This window comes from Arachis hypogaea, chromosome 6, assembly GCF_003086295.3.
Source record: "Arachis hypogaea cultivar Tifrunner chromosome 6, arahy.Tifrunner.gnm2.J5K5, whole genome shotgun sequence".
NCBI lineage: Eukaryota > Viridiplantae > Streptophyta > Magnoliopsida > Fabales > Fabaceae > Arachis > Arachis hypogaea.
The window spans coordinates 77,851,190-77,854,039 of NC_092041.1; positions in this window are offsets into that span (position 1 = coordinate 77,851,190).

The window sequence follows — 2,850 nt, forward strand, 5'->3', positions numbered from 1 at the left end:
GTTCCTGACATGGATCATCCTGAGGACGTGCCGAACAGGCGTAGGGTTGAGAGGAGGATGGGTGTGGGGACAGGGCGGAGCCAGCGTGAGTGGAGGTGGCCTGATCATGCTGTGGACGATGATTACGACGCCGGTCCCGTTAGAGGCAGACGACGAGTCCAGGGAGGTAGGGCGAGGGGGCGTGCTGACCATGGGGACGATGACGACGATCAGCATGGGCACGTTGGCGGGGGTGGTTCAGGGGCTGTTGAAGCTACTGGTACTAGCACACACGATGGCGGTCATGGAGGTGAGTGGTATGGTACAGGAATGGGTGACGGGGCTGACACAGGTGACGCTGGACTTGGATCGGGCCCTCTTGGACATTACTTCGTTGGTGTGCCAGCCGATGACCAGCCTGAGCAGGGGGGTACACCTTGACGCATCTCGGGATCACAGTGGTCAGACTTTATTGGGTCAGACACGCTTGTTGGGGACTTCGGGAGTCCACGCTTCCTAGAGGAGATCACCGCCATCATGCAGGGGGACGTGATAAATCCCGTTTTGACGGTTTATCTTGTATTGATTTTAAGAGCTTTTATCACCTTTTACCCATATTTATTCAATGAAATAGCATGGTTTTGTGATTGTCTCCTTATTTGTGCTTAGATGTGAAAACATGCTTTTTAGACCTTAAATTAGCTAAATTCAATTCACCTTTGATTCCACTAGATGCCTTGATATGTTTGTTAGTGATTTCAGATTGAAAAGGCTAGGAATGGATCAAAGGAGTGAAGAGGGAAAGCATGCAAAGTGGAGAAATCATGAAAAGTCAAAGAAGTTGAACTCGCACATGGACGCGCGCGCGCACCTGGCGCTTGCGCGCACCTTGCGAATCACCCCATGGACGCGTACGCGTGCTGTGCGCATACGCGTCGGTGCTGATATAATTTTTTAATGAATTCGCAACCAACGAATTCTGAAGGGTTGTGGGGCCCAATTGCAACCAACTTTGACGCCAAAGATGCTATTTAAAGCCAAGGATTGAAGAGAAAAGGGGATTCCATTCAATACACACTCATTAGGATTAGTTTAGAAGTAGTTTCTAGAGAGAGAAGCTCTCACTTCTCTCTAGAATTAGGATTAGGATTAGGTTTAGTTCTTAGATCTAGGTTTTAATCTTTGCTTTCTTCTACTTCTACTTCTCAATTCCTTGTTGTTAGATTCATTCTTCTTCCATTCTTTTGTTGTAATTTCCTTTATGTTGCTCTTGTATTTTGTTGTAGATCTAGTATTGTTCCTTCCATTTTCTTTCAATTCAATAAGAGGTAATTCATAATAATTGTTCTTCTTTGCTTTTCTATTGTTGATCTCTTGCCTTTGTAGTTAGATCTCTCTTTAATTCTTGCAATTTATGTTGTTTACTTTTATTGCCTTTTATGTGTTTGTTGAAATGCCTCTTCTAGATATAGTGTAGATTTTGTTCCTCTTGGCCTAGGTAGAGTAATTAGTGACACTTGAGTTATCTAATTCCCTTGTTGATTGGTAATTGGAGAGATTGCTAATTGGTTTGGAGTGCACTAAAGCTAGTCTTTCCTTGGGAGTTGGCTAGGACTTGTGGCTCAAGTCAATTCATCCACTTGACTTTCCTTTATTTAGTAAGGGTTGACTAAGTGGTAGCAATGGACAATTCTCATCACAATTGAGGAGGATAACTAGGATAGAACTTCTAATTTTCATACCTTGCCAAGAGCCTTTTATAGTTGTTAGTTTACTTTCATTGCCATTTACTTTCATGCCTCTTATCAAAACCCCAAACAACTCAAACCAATAACAAGACACTTTATTGTAATTCCTAGGGAGAATGACCCGATGTTTGAATACTTCGGTTTATAAGTTTAGGGGTTTGTTTTAGTGACAAACAACTTTTTGTATGAAAGGATTATTGCTTGGTTTAGAAACTATACTTCGACGAGATTTTATTTGTGAAATTCTAAACCGTCGAAAATCCAATCATCAAAATGGCGCCGTTGCCGGGGAATTACAATGGTGTTATGTTATTGGTTATTGTATATATGTGAATATTGTGAATAGCTTGATTTTTTTTTTGGATTGCTTGCTAGTTAGGACTTTGTTTCATTATTTCTTAGTAGTTTTTGTTTTTATTTTCTCTTTTCACTATGAATTCTCATTTTGGCTATGAGTGTGATTACAACTATGTTGTAGGAAGTGGAGATTACAATGAAGATATGTATCAAGGATGGAACAATCAAAGGTGGGATGAGCCATATGCATATGATCAATCTTCATGGCAACAACCTCCTCCACCAATGCACTATGAAGAAGAGCCATTCTATGATGCATACCAATCCAATGGCTATGGTGAATCTACTTGTGACTTTCAAAAACCACCACCATATGCCTATGAACCATATCCTCAACATAACTCTCAACCATACTCACAAGCCCCTTCTTACCAACCACCTTCATATGACCCTAATCCATATCCATCCTACCAACAACCATATGAGCCATATGAACCATATATAGAGCCACCACCATTCCAACATCAATATTTTCAAGAGCCACCTCCTCCACATTATTACCAAGATGAACCACCTCCAATATATGAACATTTTCAACCACAAGACGAATTCTACTTTCCACCACAACCTCCCATGGAAGAATACTCCTATCCATTGAACCAAGAGCCATATGATCCTTATCATGATATCCAAGTGGATCAAGAGTCAAGGGATCGTCTCAAGGAAGCATTGGATCAATTTCAAGCAACCATGGAGTGTGTTGTGCAACAAGTGGAAAGAGTGAAAAACATAGAACCACCACAACTCTACCAAGAAGAACCACCTT